The sequence below is a fragment of the Phodopus roborovskii genome, unplaced genomic scaffold (genome assembly GCF_943737965.1).
Source record: "Phodopus roborovskii unplaced genomic scaffold, PHOROB, whole genome shotgun sequence".
In the NCBI taxonomy this organism is placed as follows: domain Eukaryota; kingdom Metazoa; phylum Chordata; class Mammalia; order Rodentia; family Cricetidae; genus Phodopus; species Phodopus roborovskii.
In genome coordinates, this window is record NW_026126563.1 from 12185174 (window position 1) to 12204603 (window position 19430).

General features: G+C 43.4%; 1 pseudogene; it reads left to right on the forward strand.

Moving 5' to 3' along the window:
- Nucleotides 1-1079: 1079 nt before the first annotated feature.
- On the forward strand, nt 1080-1587 carry LOC127234958 (peroxiredoxin-2-like; annotated as a pseudogene).
- Nucleotides 1588-19430: the final 17843 nt, after the last annotated feature.

Here is a 19430-nt window from a genome sequence, read left to right on the forward strand (position 1 = left end):
CACTGGCCATGGATGCCCAGTAATCTTTCCCATCTCCCCGCTGCTCCTAAACCTACACTTGTGATCTCTTTCCTCACATTCTTGCTTTGTGATCTACTGCACTTACCCAGGACCATCTGTGTGACCCAGGGTTGCAGCCATCCATTGGTGCCTTGTAGGTTCAACAGTGGTGGCACAACTATGTCAATGATGCCTCTTCTCTCAGACTCTATCATAGAAAATAGCTTGGCAATAAGGAGTAGGACCTGTTAGTCCCTCCCCTACCTGTAGCTGAGTGTTGGCAGGGCCATTCTTGTATAGGCCCAGAGAAAACAACTGCAATTAACTATTATGAGTTCACAATTACAGGGCTGTGTCTAGTTTAGAGAATACATTATATGCATAAGTAAAATTGTTAAACAATAAATTTAATTAAATTGAGCATTATTTTTCTAAAAAATAATCTGTGGTGTTCACATTCTTTCCAGAAAATGGTAAAAGTTCAATTTTACCCTTTCCACGTGTGGTGGTTTGAAAGAAAATGGCCCCCAAAGGGAGTGGCGCTATGAGAAGGTGTGGCCTTGTTGGAGGAATTGTGTCACTGGGGAGGTGGGATTTAAGGTCTCATCTTAGCTCATGTCATGCCCAGGGAGCAGAGCTCTTCCTGTTCCCTGTAAGCCAAGATGTAGGGTTCTTGGCCATTTCTCCAGTACCATGTGTCTGTCTGCACACCACCATGTCACACTATGATGATAGTAGACTAAACCTTTCAAATCGTAAGTCACTGAACTAAATGTTTTCCTAATAGAGGTTGTCATGGTCATGGTGTTTCTTCACAGCAATAGAAACCCTAAGACACTGTGCATGCTGATTGATTTTGGTTATGTTAGTAAGTGTAGATTGCTTTTTAAGTAAGATTTTATTGCATATTCTCTGACCCCAAATGGTATTGAGGCCCTTTACTTGTGTTCATTGATGACTGTTAAAAATGTTTCCTCCCCGGCTCTGATATCTTTGTTCTCTGTGTCAGATTGTGTCTGTTCACCCATATGTCTGGATTGTGCCCATGGCCCCAAGCAATGCACAGCCTCTAACTTCACATGAACAATGCCTTCAAGGAAGTCAGGCTTCCGGGTTGCAGAGGGAAAGCATGGCCCTCTTTTTCTACTTGCTGGACTTGAATTTCATTTACCCCACAGAGATCATGACTTTCAGCAGTCACCCTGAGGATTCCTGAAAGCTGACTGCATGGTGTGGTGAGTGTCTGTGTACCTCTCAATTCTATGTGGCATAGATCAAGACCCCACTGAGGTCCCCTGAACTTCTCCCTGCTTGCCGATGTGACTAAAAGCTTGTCCCCAAATTGTGGTATGTTGAAAAATGATGAGGGCGTCACCTACAGGGTCCTCTTTATCATCGATGCCAAGGGTGTGCTTCAGATTACAGCATGAGCTACCCTTGGGACCCAGTGAATGAGGCTCTCCACCTTGTCCAGGCTTTTAGGATACAGATGAGCATGGGGAGGTCTGCCCTGACAGCTGTGATACCATAAAGCCCAATGTGGATGACAGCAAGGAGCACTTCTCCAAACACAACCAAGATGGCTAAACATCCATGAGCCTGAATTCTTCAGTCTCACCTGTACCCTAACTGGATGTCCAGTGCTATCCCAGAAGAGGCTAGATTATCATCCTCCACATTCTGTGGAGGTGCTGGAGGCTGGGCCAAGCCTTTCTCATTCCCCACCTGGGGTCTGGTGAATAATACCCCCTGCTCTGAGCCCACCCAGCTGCCATAGGTCTATAGGAAAACAAGAAAGTATTAGGAACATTTTCAAAAAATGTCCTTTCTAAAATGTTTTTCTTGTGGTGGCTGGAAGGAGAGTGGCCCCCATAGGATAATCTATGTGCATGCTTGGCTTCCTGGCAGTGTACTGTTTGAGGAGGGTTAGAAGGAGAGTGGCCCCCATAGGATAATCTATGTGCATGCTTGGCTTCCTGACAGTGTACTGTTTGAGGAGGATTAGAGGGATTGGGAGTGTGATCGTGGTAGAGGAAGTGTGTCACTGGGCGTGAGCTGTGAGGCTTCGAAACACCACACGGGACCCCGTGTCTGTCTCTGCCTGCTGCCTGCGGATCAGATTGCAGAATTCTCAGCTGCTGCTCTAGTACCAATGCTGCCATGATTCCTGCAGTGGTGAGAATGGGCTAACCCCCTGAGACTCTAAGCAAGCCCCCAGGCAAATGTTTTCTGTTGTAAAAGTTGTCTTTGTGTCTTCTCCCAGCAATAGGCGTCTCTAACCCTGTGCCAGTGTTAGAGGATATACTACTATTTTTGCTCATAAACTATGTATCACACACACCAGCTTTTATCACGGTGTCTTCCAGGCTGTAGCCAGTATTCTAATTTCAAGAGAGCGTTGCAGAGGGCTTTATGTTTATTAGAGCGGATAAATAAATAAATAAGGGCGGTCTCCCTCCCTCCCCTCCTCTTCATCCTCGTGTTTGATCTTTCTTGGCTCTCTTCCTTTCTCCCTTACGTCACTGTTGCTGTTTTCACACTTTTAAACGATTTCCAGTTTTTGTAGCACATCCTGCACTAGTTTTTCCATTAGTTTTGTGCTCATTGGTGACATGCCGGTGGACCGTAGCTGATTTTACGCGCCCGTCTGTATCTGGTGTAGTTTGACAATGGTGCGCCTCTAGCAGTCTGCTTTCTCCTTGCCAAGCGGCACTGGCAGTTCTAGAGTAGGCGACTCAATGAGGAAACCCCGCAGCCCTCAATCCACAAGAAATGCCCAACAGCACACATGCGGGAAGCTCAGCACAGAAGCAAGAACCATGGAAAAACCAAGCTATCCTCCAAAAGAGGCCACCTCCCTTAATCAGGGAACACGGACATACTGACCAGAGTAGAGTGCCAGGCGAAAACTCCAAGGTGTTTTGGAGAGAGAGACTACGAACAAGCAGCTGAATTGAACCCAGGGCCTGGAGAGGAAAGCCAGTGGCAGAGGAAACAGTCAGGTAAATGGGTGAAAAATCAATGCATGACACAGATGAGAAAGGAAACAGATTTTGAAAAGCAACCCTATAAAATGTTGGAAATTTAAAAAACTCAACAACTCATATAGAACATAATAGAAAATAGATTAAACCATGCTGGAAAAAAAATTATAAGGGGTAGGGAACACAGCTAATGAAACGGCAAAGGTGAATAACAGGAAGGCATGAGCATGGTCACGGTCTTCAAAAAGTCTGGGATGCGACCAAGAGAACAGACCTAAAACAACAAGGGACAGAACAGCTGTGGGTTGCAGACCCTTGGGTTGACAGACCCTTTCACAGGGTGTGCAAGGTCAAATGTTTCCATTGAGAGTCAGAACAGTAGCAAACTTACAGTTCTGAAGTAGCAAATGAAATAATTTTATGGTTGTGGGGCACCACATCATGAGGGCTACAGTGTTAGGAAGGTTGAGACCCACTGGGGTAGAAGAAGGAGCTCAGGTAGTAGCAAAACTTGGAGTAGAAGGTGCATAGCTCAACACAGTGAAGGTTGTATGTGACAAAACCACAGCCAACATTAAGAGAGATGGAGAAAATGTAATAGCATTTCGCCTGCACTCTGGGACGAGGCCAGGTATCCACGCTGTCCACTCTTAGTCAATGCAGAGCACAAGGTCTTAGTTAGAGAATGATAGGGCTACAAATGATAAAGGAAGAAATAAAATCAGCCCTATTTGCAAACAACACAATCCCGTACTTAAGAGACCCCGAAGACTCAGAAAAATCTCAGACCTCTTAAACACTTTAGAAAAGTAAAGGGACAAAACAAAAAAAAAAAATCAATATGTAAAAATCAATAACTTTATTACACACCAATAATGAACTTGCCAAGTAAGAAATCAGAAGAAATAGTTCTTTCACGGTAGTTCAAATAAATTAAATACCTAGTGACAATCCTAGCTAACTAGGTGAAAGGCCCTTATCATGAAAGCTTTAAAACTCTAAGGAGATTGAGCACGAAAGGCCCCAGACCTCTAGCTAAGGCTGTGCTTAGCAGGAAGAGCAATGGGGGAGGGGGAGGCAACACAATGCCCAATCTCAGATTACGTTTCAGAGCTGCAGCAAACAAAAGCAGCATAGTGCACGTAAAAACAGATGGGGAGCCAAATAATTAGAGGGTCCAGAAATAAACCTATGCGGCACAGCCCACCCAATCTCAACAAAGATGTCAAAGCGTGCATCAGAGAGAACGTGGCCTCTTTAACAGCAGCTGCTTGGATAGCGGGGCTGACACATGAGTGGAGGAAGAAGAAATGCCAGGGACATAGGACACAGTGAGGAACACAGGCCCCCGTGAAGAAGCAAAGCGGGCAGGGGCTGGGGTGATATGAGAAGCAGAGGTTCTGAGGGAAAGGATGAGTGAGAAGAATAATGACCCATGTGTGAGGACAGATGGGGGACCATTGAGCACGTTAGCCTAAAAAGCTCCCTTTTCAAGTGAATGGGAAAAAATACATATTTAGTGATATTGGGATTATTGGGTTACAATTTAAAAATATCCAATTTCTCTTGCTAAACCGTTTTCTAAAGGAATGCACTAATCTAAGGTAATTTATATACTACTCCACATGCAATTATAAATTGCTTTGCTCGTTCATTGTGTTGGGGGTCTGGTAATGAAAAATGGACAAGAACGCAAGTGTGAGTTAACAGCACTTGGAGCCTTTACAGAGAGGATCTGCATGCATGAATAGACTTGTACTGCAGGGCACCACGGAGGTTCTGTGCCCAAAAACAGAGCTGTTAATCTACTTCCTGATGCTCAACTGTCAGTCAGCAATCAGATGTTGATAGAACGGGAGCAGGAACAACCTTTCAATCCATGCAGTGACAGACTCAGATAACATTTCTGAAAAGAACCTGTGATTTGTAATTACCATGCCACTTATTCCTTTATACGTTCATCTAGCAAGCATTCATTGGCTGTGTTCCAGAGACTGCGCTAAGTGTTAAGGACACGGCTGCTACTGTCCCTGGGGAATTGCTGCCTAGCAAGGAAGACAGATAATAAAATAAGTAATTAAATAATGGAGGGCCTAAGACAGGGTAAGAGTGTACAGTAGGAGTGAGTCACTTAGTGTAGGGGTCAGGGAAGACTCGCCATAGGGAATGACGGTAAAGGCATGGCTTGAAGGATGAATAAACGTTAGCTAGAAAAACTGGGAAAGAAGGAGAAAGTGAAAAATGATTCCAGGCAGAGGCAATCCTACTGTGCAGCTCTATGCAAATCACGCTTGTGTGATCCATTTCAGACAGTTCATTCGCTTTTCTACCATCGAGGCAACATCTAAGCTTTCCAAACCTGTTCTTTTATGAATCGAGCAAAGGCGATCCTATACCCTCTCCACATTCAAATTTGATGGGATCCTAATCCAGTGGGTTTAATTGTGCTGTTGGTAAAACCACCTTGTTTTGTAGGGAATGTTGTGTGCATCTGTAATTAGGGAGCTGAGCCACAAGCCATCATGTAGAGCAGAGGCAGACCTGAGAAGGACCCAGAACCTGCTTACTGGCTGAAGAACTTGTGGAAACCATTTCACTTCTCTAGGTTTCTCTCTCTGCTTCTATAGAAAACATGTCCTAAATCCTTCAAGGATCGTTATGGGAGTAACCTAGATGACAAATGTGATGTCCCAAGGATAGAGGAAGAGTTTGCAGTTCTGACTTCTTTCCCTGTCCTAGAGGCCTTGTGCCAGGAGATCACCCATCACATTAGGTGCAATGGCTTTTCTGGGCCATCTCTTCCTGATACCTGTGCCTTCCTAATGTCATCTGGTCATCCAATTCTTTCTTAGGCATTCATTGAACATTTACTGTGTGCTAGGCAATGCCTTCAGGCCTGTGTCCAGCTAACTCCTGACTCCCTGAGAATTGCCTAGTTCTGGTGGCTCAGCTCAGAAATCAGAGAGATAAATGTTCTGTATAGAAAATAAATATAAACATTTCTAGTAAGGACTACAAGACTTGCTCTGTCAAACACACACACACACACACACACACACACACACACAGAGAGAGAGAGAGAGAGAGAGAGAGAGAGAGAGAGAGAGAGAGAGAGAGATGCATATGCTCGTGTGGGTACATGCACCCATGCATGTGCATGGCGGTCAGAGAAAGCTCTGTAAGCAGAGGATGTTAGAAGTGGTCTGTCAGCCAAGGAGCTGGAAGACACACAGCATCACCACTCATCACAACGGAGGCTGATGTCCGGCCCAGAGCCTGGTCCCTGGTCCCTTGTGAGTCATGAGGCCTTCCGCCTTGGGGGAGATTGTAGGACATGTCTCTATAGCATTACATCATCCCCCAAAGGCAAGAGCTGATAGTGAGTTTTTGCTGGCTAAGACCTCAGGCAAGGACTTGGTGTTCTTGATATAGAACATCTGTCTTGGAGTCACTGTTGGGAAAGAAGCAAAGCTTTTTCTGGACTCTGACTGGCTCCCTGAGCAAAGTCTAGGAGGCATTTAGGGGAAAAAGGAAAGGTTGAGATACATAAACAAGACAAATGTGAGCTTCAGCTGCCTGTCTGTGTAGATGAACCATAGCCACCTCATCTGAGGCATGGGACAAACAGGAAAGCTTGGAAGACATCTATCCGTGTTTGTTTATTTGACTCCCTGGGTAGACAGACAGGTATACATATAGATATACAAACATATTTCCTTTTATTTCTATGTGTTGTATCTGTAGATAATGTGTTCTTTAAGAATTGAAGGGCTGGGACTATGCTATGTAAAGCATGTCCATTTGGGTCATTTTCTCCAAGACCTTGTGCTCACTCTGTGTCCCTGTGTCATAGTTTGATAATTCTTACTGCCTTTGGAGGTTCTGTTATCACTGTAGCTGTTAGGGTGATCTGTGAGCAGTGGTCTTGGATGATACTGTTGTCTTTGTTTGGGGCAGCAGGAGCCATTCTCCATAAGCTGTCAAGATTAATTGATAAATGTGTGTTCTACCTGCTCTGTCTACCGCCTGCTTCCTCTCTCCCCAGACTCCTTATCTCCTCCCACACAACTCTATTGATCTTACATCACTTAACAACCCTAAATGGCCACTAAGTGTTCAAGCCAAATGAAAGAGCCACATATCTCTCTTTAAATAAGAAACTGGAGGGGCGTTGAGGATGTACACAGTTCTTACAGATACAAGTTCAGGTCCCAACAAAAACCACATCAGGGATCTCTCATCCTTCTCTGGATCCCACAGGCACCTGCTGCTTGTCTGTCTGTCTCTCCGTTAAAAATAATAAAAACAAATCCTTTTCAAAGCTAAAAACAATTATACTTAGTGAGAGAGAGTCATACTGAAAGCCCAGAGAGGCCATACGATAAGTCCTTTGCATTGGTTAGCCAAGTTGTGAATTCAAAGAAAAAAAAAATGAAGGAAATTAAAAGTGTCACTCCATTGAGCACATGATTAGAAGAAAAGAGAGCAACCTTGGTGCTGATAGCAAGGACATTTTAGTGTTCTGGATGGAAGATCACACCAGCCACAGAGTTCTTATGCCAAAGCCGAGGTTCAGGAAAGGCCCTAGCTCTTAGCAAACTGCGGGAGAAAAGTCGCAAGCTAGTAGAGGTTGGTTTATGGTATTTGAAGATAGCAGCTGTCTCCATGACAAAAAATGCAAGGTGAAGAAGCAAGCACTCACATAGAAATGGCAAGTTATGTGAAAATGCAGCTACGATGACAGTGGCCACCCTCAACTAGAGATTGTCATTGTAGATGAGACACTTTTACTAGAGGAAGGTGCTATCCCAGGCTGTCAACCCTGGAGAGACATCAATGCTGGCTTCAAAGCCTCTCTGCAGAGGCTTCCTCTCCTGCCAGCGGTTAATGCAACTGGTAACTTGAGTTGAATCTGATGCTTAAGCACCATTTCAAGGATGCCAGAACCCTTAGAAGTTAGACTGAATTCACCATACCCGTGCTCTGTAAATGGAATAAAAAAGCCTGGCTCACAGCACATCTGTTCATGACATGGTTCACCGGCATTTTTAAACTCACTATTGGTATCAACTGCTCAGAAGGAGAGATTCTTTTGAACATATCACTGCTCACTGACAGTGCACCTGGCCACCCAAGAGCTCTAATGGAGAGCACAGCCAGACTCGGAGGGCTCTTGATTTCCTTCCAGCTCCTACACGTAGCATCTATTCTACGGCCCAAGGATCAAACAGTTATGTTAGCTTTTGAAACTTATTTAAGAAATACATTTTTTAAGGTTGTAGCTAACACAGATAATGCTTTCTCTAAGGCATCAAGCCAAATTGAAAACTTCATTGAGAGACTTTGCCATTCCAGAGCCAATGGGAACACTTGTGATTCATGGGAGGAGGCCAATTGTTAATACTAACTGCAGTGTGGAAAGAGTTCATAAAGCCTCAGCTGAGAACCAACTGCAGATGTGACAGAAAAAGGAAGAAAGCCCAGCATCAGGTAGCATCTAAACATGTCCTGAACTGCTACATCTCATGAGAAAACATTGATGCATGGTGGGTGGGGGGCTGCCTACATGGATAAGCAGCAAAAAAAAAAAAAAAAAAAAAAAAAAAAAATGGCTTCTTTAGGTGCAGCTGACTCCTCTGCAGATCTTTGAACACAGTCAAAATGACAACACGGGATTTAGGATGTTCCATAAACTTAGCTGGTAAGATAGCAGCAAAGTTCGAGAGTAGAGATTTCAGTTTTCAAAGATTTATATCCACACATGTGTATGCTTGCTTATGCTGACTGTAGCATGCTGGGGTGTTGGGGCACAGGAATTTGTGGACACAGCACACCAGGTTATATCTAACCCGTTCTGAAATGAAAACTTCTTCTCCCTCTCAAAAACCTTGTCAGGATCCTCTCTCTGGCTCCCACACTAGATAGACTACGTGTCTTTGCGGCCTCACTTCAAATAGCCACAACTTTTATAAGACCTCTATCTCTGATTCCACAGTTTTGGTCAAGTGTTCTGCCTTGGTGTTTTTGTAGTCAAGCATCTAACATGGTCCCGAGTGTACTATCAAAGATATGTTCTTCTATCTAAATGCATCTTAGTTTCTTCATGTCTATATCTAGGTATAGACAGAAGAACTACAGTGTGTCAGACATGTAAAAATAGACAAACTACACTCAAAGTTCATTTGTGCATTAAAATACCAAGATAGCCAAACAAAGGCACACTTTTCAACATACAAAGTATTGCATTTCAACATGGCATCTCACATACACTTCGCTCTTACTGGTCTTCTTACTCTCCTCCCCTGTCCCCTTCTTCTCTGCTGCTGGTCCCTTCCTTCTCCCAATGTCCCCTTCAGCTCTCATACCACAATATTCTGTCACCTTCTGTCCTTCACCTCAAGCTCTCCTTTCCCTTCTCACTGCCCCCGGCCCCATTCTGTTCCATAACATACATGTGCGTGAGTATAAAATTAGAATCTAAGATCCATGTGTGGGAGATAATGGTGTAGTTGTCTTTCTGAGCATATTTTACACACCATAATTTCCATTTCTATCTAATTTCCTGCAAATACAAAGACACACATGTTAAATCAGTATTTTCCAAGGTGGCCTTGGGTGGGGCTTGTGCTCTCTAGATTTTTCAACTATGCTTCTGTTGGACTATAACTACTGATTTAAGAGGAAAAAAATTTGAGGGACATCTAAAGATAATTTTTTTCCTTTTATGATTAGTGATTTTTGTGTCTCCAAAATATCTTGCCTGCTTGAAACATATAAAAATTTTCTCCTAATTAGTCTTTTCTAGAAGTTTACTAAGTTAGCATTTGTATTTAGTCTATACTCTATTTCAAATTAATTTGGGTATTAGGTGTGAGGTATGTTCAAGGATTATTTTATGTACAATGATTTGTGCAGTCAGATGCATACATTAAAAATGAATAGTTCAGGGTTGGTGGTATATCTCAGTGATAGACTACTCCCTAATGCAAGTAAAAGCCCGGGTTCTGTCCACAGCACAATAATTCATAAATGCATAAATAAAAACAGTTCATTTGACAACCCCATGTCACCACCAAAATCAAAATTTAGGACATTTCTAGAACTGTCCCCAGTTTCTCCTATACCCTTTATAGTTTGGCTTAGTCTCCACCTGTGACTGTGGGCAAGGGCTGCTTTGTTTCTCCATGGTTTAGACAGTCTAGATGGAATCATATGGTGTATAGTCCATGTCTTCTAGATACAGTGTGGCTTAGGTTCATTCACATTCATAGTATAGTTTGTATCCACAATTCACTTTTCAGCACTCAGTAGTATTCTGTATGTGGTGTTGCATAACTTCTCTTGAGCAGTGGTGAGCAAATGTCTCTACTCTCCAGCCTGGGCACTAATGACAAACTAGAGAGTCAACTCTATCCAAGTCTAGTTTGATTGAATTTATTTGAGTTTCTTATGGGAATATGGGTAAGGAGCATGGGTGATTCAAAGGCAGCTAGATCACTGAAAAGCCCACCCCAACGTGGGCAACAGCTCAAGAACTGCAGCCCTGGAGCTCCATGTATGCTTTGCAGGTGCTACAGTCTTCCCTGCCTGGCCATCAATGGTGACAAGTCTTTGCCTAGACTTAAGATCCATCAGGGTTTTCTCATTCAATGTTTTTCTGCGTTAACGTCTGTATAAATTGTAGACTTACTTATCGATATACGTGGGTATCCTACTGCTTTAGCACCACTTAGTGAAAAAGAATGCTGGCTCACACCTGTTATCAGGTAACTTTGGGGTCAGCCTGGACTATGCAGCAAGACCCTGCTCCAAGAGAAGAAAATCAGAGAAAGAAACAAAATGAAGCCTGAAAGCAGGAAAGAAAGGTGTTTCTATGGACTCGCCTTTCAGCCTTGTCAAAGCTGAGCATGTCTAGGAGTTGTGGGGCCACTTTGGGTGGCTGCTCTGTATTCCTCTGTCACTGTGTGGCCTGCATCACTGTAGCTATGTAAGGCTCAGCTGAGACTGAGCCCTCCCACCTTATTCTTTCCCAAAAACCGATGATTCTCCCAGTTCCTTTACTATTCCACACAAATGCTTCCATCTATTTCTACTCACCCTAGAATTTTGATGAGAAGTTAATTTTAAGAGAATTGAAGTCTGTTGTTCTGATTCATCCAACCTACACACATGCCTTGTGTTTTCATTGGTTTAGATATTTGATTTCTTTTGTCAGCATTGTATGGTTCCCAGTATACAAATCTTGTATGTCTTTTTTTTTCTTATTTGCTGTTAGTGTGTGGGGGTATGTGTGTGTCATAGAGAGCGTGTGGGGGCCAGAGGATGAGTCACAGGAGTCAGTTCTCCCCTTGCACCTTATTGAGGCAAGATCTCTCTTCAGACCCCTGCCGCTGTGTGCTCCAGGCTAGCATCCTCTGAGCTTCCAGACCATCCTCTTGCAATCCACCTCCCATCTCACTGGAGGAGTTCTGGGATTTCAGATGGAAGCCATCACATCTGGCTGTTTGTACATTCTGGATGACTCGGGTCATCAAGAAAGCTTGTGCAGCAAGCGCCTTTCTCCACTGAGCCCTCTCCCAGGCCCCTACACATATTTTGTTAGACTGGAATCTATGTATTCTACTTTGGGGAAAATCTTCAATGACGCTATGTTGTGAATTTTACTCTTCATATGTTCATTGATACTATAGCAATATACAATTAATTGTTGTGTGCTTATCTTTTATCTTGGCACTTTCCTGAACACACTTATTAGGTACCGAGGTATCATTTGTAAATTCCTTAAGGATTTTACTAAACCCATCCCCATCAAACAGAGACCATTGTACTTCTTCCTCTCCTTGCCTGGTTCCATGGATACAGCTTCTGCCTTAGTCAGAAGCACCAATGCCATCATTATCAATCAGTGTTGCACCGACTGAAGAGTTAACAAACAGGGCTCAAAATCACACTTGACAGCTTTAGAGAGAATCTCCCTAGTCCCATCCTCAAAGTTTTTGTGATGTTGACTTTTACCAGATACTTTTCCTTGGTGTGTGTGTGTGTGTGTGTGTGTGTGTGTGTGTGTGTGTGTGTGTCTGGTGTACATGCACATGTATGTGTGGAGATCAGAGGTTGACGATGCTGTCTTTCTCTAGTGTGCAGCACATTACACTTTTTCATTTTTATTCTTTGAGAATGTCACAGATGTGTACCATGCCTTCCAACCATGTCTTTCCCATCCTTTCCTCTGACTCCTTGTGGAACTCTCTGCCCCCATATGTCTCTCTTCCATCTTCAAATCCTTTATAAGGTTAGAATCTACTGAGCCAAGTGAAGGCTACCCATATGAACATGACTATGGGCTATGCACTGAGGCAGGGCATGCTGCCAGTGGCCCTCCAGAGAACTCCCCTCCCACAGAAGCAATCAACTGCCAATTTAACCTCAGCTACTGGGAGCCCTCGGGATCCTCTCTGTATTTCTTGAGACCAGCTATCTTCAGAACTTGGAGTGGACCATGCCAGCTACGTTGTCTGGCCAGCAAGCCCCTGCCTGTCTCCCTGTGTGCCTGTCCTCCATTTTGAGGCAAAGCCTCATTTCATAACCCAGGCTGGCCTCAAAGCCTCTGTGGTCTCGCCCCGCTTCTGCACCCTGACAGACATCTATTTTTAAAGTCATAGAGTAGTAGCTTCAGAGAATGAATGGAGTGAGCGTCTTCCTGTTATTTTTAGAGAGATTATAGAATTGTGATCAATTCTATTTTAAGTGTTTAGTAAGATTTTTCAGTGATATGAGGTGTGTCTGAGAATTACCTCTTGGCCATTTATAAATTATGAATTCATTTTCTCTGTGGTTTATGTGGCTTTGTTCAGCTGATGATGCCAGGTGTGGTGAATATGGACTGCACCCCTTGAAAGGCAGTCGATTTTGTCTAAGTTGTTGAATTTGTAAGAAATGTGTATTAGTCTCTTGTTATCCTTTGGATGCCTTCTGGTCCATAGTAATGTCCTGTTTCACAGTAGTAGGGTTTTATTTTTGTTTTTTGTTTGTTTTTGTTTTTGTTTTGTTTGTAATGGGAACTTAGAGTATGCATTTGAGATCTCTCTAATTCCAATGTTTGTCTTTGGAGCTACAAAGTTACTCATGACTGCTTCAACTGTATCTCATAAATTCTGTCACTGTGAGTTTTCATTTTAAGTCAGGTGTGAGTGTGTGTGTGTGTGTGTGTGTGTGTGAGAGAGAGAGAGAGAGAGAGAGAGAGAGAGAGAGAGAGAGTTACTTGACACTTTTTATTGGATCCTACTGTGGTTTCTGCTCATACTTTTGATGTTCCAAACTATTTCAATTTATTTTTACTATATTTCTAAAATATAGATTATCCTGATGTCATAACATGGGGATTTGCAAGGGACTGTATATTCTGCTTCTGCTGGGTTGCCTTTTATAGCTGTTGATTAGATCTTGCCCTTTGAAAGCACCAAGGTTGCTTTCCTTCCTGGCTGCTCTTGGCTGCTCTGTCCAGTTGCTGTCAGTCACAGAGAGGCTGCTCTCACCTTGAATTGTTTCTTCTTCCTGTGCCCCGGGATTTTGCCTCATGTATTTTGTGGCTTTGTTGTTTTGTGAATAGAGGCTTACAGATTTTGTCTTCCTGATAGGTTGGCAGTTTTACCATCATGTAAAATTTTATCCCTAATACTTTTCTTTGTCATGAAATAAACTTTATCTGGTATCACTACAGATATCAGTTTACTTTAATAACATTTTATGTTTTTCTTCATCCTTTCTCTTACCATTTGCCTATGTTATCTTTCGAAGTGTGTTCTATATAGACAGTACACACTTGCGTTACATTTTTAAAGTTCCTAGACAGAAAGTATACCTACCCTGAGCTGCATGATTGAGAACTGGACTTGTGACCAGAGCATGTGACCAGAGCATTTATTTCATTTCATATGTGTCTCAAAACCCCCTGAACTCCTTTCTCAATAAAAGAGAGCCCCTTTTCCGCACCCTCTGAGATACATTTTAGACATCCAGCTCTCAGTGCTGTGCTTTGGAAATCATAGTAACAGATAGAAGGTTGTATGTAGGCTCAGTATGTTCATGCTTACTTTACATATAGATATGGGGTCCTGTTGCCTGATAGGGCATATTCTATACATCGTCCTTCAGTAACAGAGTTCCATGTTCTGCATTGGCTCCTTTTCCTTCTTTTCAACAGCCCATCTCTCCTCAGCCCTCCAGCAAGCAGCCCTGTGTTAAGTCTTTGCCTTCTCTCCCTGGAGAGGGTCTTCCTGGAGCTTCTTGAAATTCTTCATGGTTTCAGCATAGTGTATGTGACACAGCTACTTCTCCCAATATTTTTATGTCACCGAGACTTTCTGATCCAGAAGATAGAAGAACTATGGAGAGAAACAAGTAATTTCTTTTTCATAGAAGTATATTGTTATTTCATTTAAAGTTTTCTACTCAAAAATACAGTGTCCTGCATACACACCTTTGTGGGGCACTCTTCAAATGTGAATGAGTCCTGCCTGAATTTTGTTTCCACAATCCAACTCCTACCTGCAGGGATGGCCTTGGGAGAACCCATCCTCATGCAGGCGTTGGCTCTTCCCAATTCCAGTTTCACTTCCTTTCATACAAGGTAGAGGCTACAGCGATTCAGTTCCCTTCTGTCTGTGTCTGGTACTTCTGCTCATCCTGTGTTCTTTGGCAGGTTTTGTTGGCCGTGCTAGACTTGCATTGGAATGTCACATAAATCTACAGTGGTCAAGTAACAATTCAATCTCCCATATCCTAAAAAGGAGTTTAATCATCAAGAGAGGAATGAATAATAGAGCATGACATAAACTTCTCAACTTGGACTTGAGGCAGGAGAGAGGAGATGCTTGAGAGAGCCTGTCTGTCTGAGGCCTAAAAGAGACCTCAGGAAGCCACAGCTCTTGGGTTAACAGCCTGGAGTTTGAATTTTAGCCTGAAATGTTCCATTTTGCTTATTCCACCCACAGACAGTAAGGTCCAAATTGCTGGAGAGATTCTTAGAATTCCAACCTGTCTGAAGCTGCCTTGAAATGGAATTGCTCAGAGGCCACAGAAACAGGGCTAGCACCAGTGTAGAGCTGGGAGGGCATGAAGTGTCACTGGCGTCTTCTGCCATCCCAGCAGCCTCTGAGCTCTGTGGCCCTTCCCATGCTCCCAGTGTTCCCCCCATGTGGCAGTGAGCTCTTTCCTTCTAGTCTTTTACAACACAGCCATCTTTCCACAGCTTGGCAGAATCATCATCATTGTCAGATAGTCCTGATGTCCTATGGGAAGCACGAGTCTGTCGTACTTCCTAAGACTATGGAACGTCTCAAACAAGCTAAATGAATATCTTTGGCGGTGAAAGTGAATGTACTTAGTACAGCCAAGCAGTGGTGAGTAGGATGGAGAAAACAGTAGCTGGCTACCAACTTGTAGAAGACAAATCTTTGGTGTAGCGTAAGTTATACCTCCTGACATTGCAAAAGACTTTAGTGCCAGAAAATGCAGCTTTTAGAGAGTCACAGGCCCGTGTCTAAAACCCACTGCAGTCATCAAAAAGACCTCTATTTACTCAGCAAGCCACACGCTATGGGTATTAGGAGACCCCATAAAACATTGCCTCTATTCAAAGTTCTCTTCAGATAAACCTTTGAAAGCATGAGAGTACACACTTGCTAAGGAATTTTCGCTGCCTCTTATCCCATTGACAAACTGCACATGTGCAAATGCATACACACACACACACACACACAATGTCACAGTATATATTTGAAAATATTTTGCAGTGTAGGGAGACCATAGCATTATATTTATACAGCACAGACAATAAGGAAATAGTTTTGATAGGTAATCCATTGATACAGGATGTTCAGTCATGCTATCTGGAATTTCTTCATGTTCAAGTGTGGGCAGATCACACGTCTGATGTTAGAGAACAACTGTCTTTGAATCGTTGCTTCATCATCAGTTGGTTATGTAGCAAGCTGCTCCCCTTTCTGGCCTTCGATTCCTCATCTGGAATGTATGGGAAGGGAGCTAAGTTCCCAGCTTTCCCTTGGCTCTTGGGGCTGGGATTCTCAGCAGGAACCGTAGAATGGAGTTCTGCCTCTGTTTTCCTACAGGATCTGGAGTTACCAGTGAAGGAGACTATGGCACTCAGGGCACACAGCGAGAATTGTGCTGCTGACCATGGTGCACCAACCTTTACCTATCTTGTTTTTGGCTTTGTGTGTGTGTGTGTGTGTGTGTGTGTACATGTGTGTTACATGTGTACATGTGTGTTCCTGAGCTTATTTGTTTATGACAACTTAAACACAGAGAATTACTCTTTAGAACTGAGAATGCCTTTAGCATTCTTAATTTTTTTTAAGCATTTGCTTTCAAATTCTTCATAACCAATAACATTTATTACTTAATAACATCCTGATGCTAACCCTGAGCACATATAAAAGACAAAAGTAGATCTCTGACCAGAGTATGCCAGAGCCCAGTACTCTCTGTCTGTCTGTCTGTCTGTCTGTGTGTCTGTCTCTCTCTCTCTCTCTCTCTCTCTCTCTCTCTCTCTCTCTCTCTCTCTCTCTCTTCCTCTCCCTCCCTGTCTACCTCCAGCCTAAAGATCTCCAGAGAAGTCAAAGTTCACAGTGCTCAGCAGAGTGATTGGAAAGAGGGCACAATGACTCTTGGAGAGATGGGAACTTACTCAGGTCTATACCTGTGTGGAAAAGCTAGACTTTGAACACTTAATGTCACAGTTCCTTTTAATGGCAGTTTTTCTGAAGTTGTTTGGAGCTTTACAAATGGAAGACAGTCCTAGCAGTGAATGTGTTGAGACTCAGGAAGCTCTGGACAGAGTGTCCTCTCCTCACACTGACTGTATAGGTCATGCTGTGTAAAGACAAATGTAAACAGCCTTACTCTTTCAGTGATTTGGAAGCTGAGTTACAGATTCTAAAAATAATCTTGTTTAAGATTCATTTCAGCGTCCATCCATTAGGTTGGCTATTATCAAAAAAAAAAAAAAAAAAATCAAGAAAAAAACATGTTGGTGAGGGTGTGAAACAGGGAACAGCTAGACGTAGTTTGTAAGAATGTACATTTGTTAGTCACAGAAAACAGGACAGAAGTTCCTAAAGAAATTCAAAATATAATTACCATGCGACCCCACAAGGCTCTTCTGGGCATTTACCCAAAGGAAATGAAGTCACCACCTTGCAGAGATAGCTGTACTCCCAGGGTTGTGACAGCTGCATCCACAGTAGCTGCGACATGGAAACAGCCTAAACGCCCACCAGTGGACAAGCGAATAAAGAAGCTGATGTATTTATCTGCCTATCTTCTGTCTATAAGCTGTACTAATAAAACACACACACACACACACACACACACACACACACACACGCACACACACTTCAGTCTCATCAAGGAGGGAGAGCTTACCATTGGCTGAAGCACTGAAAAACCTGGAAACCTGTTCTAACCAAAATAAACCAGAGACCCTCCCCTCCACACTATTGTACCGTGTGACTTTTGCGTGGGTTCGAAACAAAAGGCAAGCCCAATAGATGTACAAATGTAGGAAACTAAATAGTGGCTTGTAGGCATGTCAGATGTGTGGAGGAAAGGGGAGGTAACCAAAGGCTGCAGAGGGGCAGATATATAGGATGAGAAGCCTAAAGGACCACCATAAATCACACTGTGTTTGGAATTCCTTCTGGATGAGATGATTCTGGCAGCTTTTGCCACAAAACACAAAAATAGCAAGAGGTAAATCTGTGAGACGATGGCGGTGTCCCTCCTCTCCACCGGCCCTTCTACTGTCTATGTTTATCTCATAAGTATGCACAATGTAATTAATTTTGAAAGACAAAGAATGGCATTGTGTTTCTTTTACAAATGGATGATGATAAACGTTCACTCTATGCGAGTTTTGCAAAGATGGTTCAAGGAGAAGCGGTGTGGAGTGTTCCTGAATGTGGCACTGCGGTGTGAAGACTTTCTGGAAAACTCTTCTGAGTTTAGATGGCAAAAGATTTCCTGATTTGGACTTCAACTCAACAATAACTCAACAGCGGAACTCAATAGGAAACGGACATTGAACAAGGTATCCCCAGAGAGGCCAGGGCTGTCCAGGAACCTCAGCGGCAGGTTGCACAATCATAATCTACGTCCTCTGAGTACTGAATGAGTGTTAGAGATGCCTCAGCCCCCAAGACCATCAGTCCACACATCCAGCAGAGGAGTCAGGAGCAGAAAGAAGGAGAGGGATGGCCCCACAGTCATTGAGTGAGCTAAGAGCAGAGCAAGGGCGCGTGTAGAGTAGTGATCTGGGTGCTTCTCATGACTCTGACTTCAAGTCAAGAAAATTCTTTTAGTCTGTCGATTTGGGTGATGGGACTTGAACCTGGGCCTTCAGGCATTCTAAGCATGTGTTTCAGCCCAGAGCTACAGCTCCAGGCCTACTTCTTTTAGAGGGCCCACATCGCAGTGAGGGGAGTTACTTTCTATTGTTGACTGGTATGGAGCCTGCACTCAGATAACAAAGATTTACTGATCACCCACAACACATGGAGAAGCTCTTCAATAGTCATGCAGTCTGGAACAGTAACAGATGCTGAACAAACACTCCCGAATGATTAGGTAGGTAACAAGCATGCAAACAGCTGGGTGAGGGATCAGCTCCTATGGGAATGCTGTCTCTGGGGCTGAGACTGGGTGTTGCCATCCAAGGTGGACCATGATTGGTTGACCCTTTAGGATGACTCTCACCCTTGGTTACCTCTCTCAAATCTTTACATAACGTGGGTGTTCCTTAAACCAGCGGGTTCTATGTTTTTTGCTTCCTCTGCGTAGTCATTGTACCTCTAGGAAGATAGGTGTCATAGACAAATTAAAATCCCAATAACCATCCCCATCCTTTCCTAAACTACTCCCACTGGAGGAGTGGGATGGGTACTCGGATTAACTGTGAGTTATATTTGTGTTATTCCAGGGTTAAGACACACTGTGCTCTGAATTCTGTCACCCCAGTTACCCAGGTCTCATTATAAATTCCTTCCATTTATGGCAAAAGCTTACCTGTTTTTCTTCAGAATTGAGCACAGTCTTGATACTCAATTTTCCTTTTCTCCACCCCTCTCTTAAACCACCACCATCACCATCATTTCACCAGCCTGCTAAAGCCATCCTGTAAACACAGTCTTCTTGGAGGACCCATCAGGATCCTTCCATCAAAGTCCTTGTACCTAATCCCAGGAGTCCGTAAAGAGGAAATGTTTACACATGGGCCTTTCCCCAAAACACTAAGCAACAGGACAATTTTCTACATCAAGAAGGTTTGAATTTGAGATCCAAGTCCCACCTGGAAGAGCTCAGAACTGATTCAAGTTTCTTGGTGTCTTTCCCCAGTGAGGGCTCACCTGAGATTATCTCCTCTTTCAA